Consider the following 223-nt stretch of genomic DNA (forward strand, 5'->3'; position numbering starts at 1 on the left):
TGTAATCTGGTGAACCGGGTTTGCTTCCCCGCTCCTCCACATGCAGCTGCTGGGTGACCTTGGGCCAGTCACACTTCTCTGAAGTCTCTCAGCCCCACTCACCTCACAGAGTGTCTGTTGTGGGGGAGGAAGGGAAAGGAGAATGTTAGCCGCTTTGAGGCTCCTTCGGGTAGTGATAAAGCGGGATATCAAATCCAAACTCTTCTTCTTCTTCTTCCCAAGG

This window comes from Podarcis filfolensis (genome assembly GCF_964270895.1).
Source record: "Podarcis filfolensis genome assembly, chromosome: 2".
In the NCBI taxonomy this organism is placed as follows: domain Eukaryota; kingdom Metazoa; phylum Chordata; class Lepidosauria; order Squamata; family Lacertidae; genus Podarcis; species Podarcis filfolensis.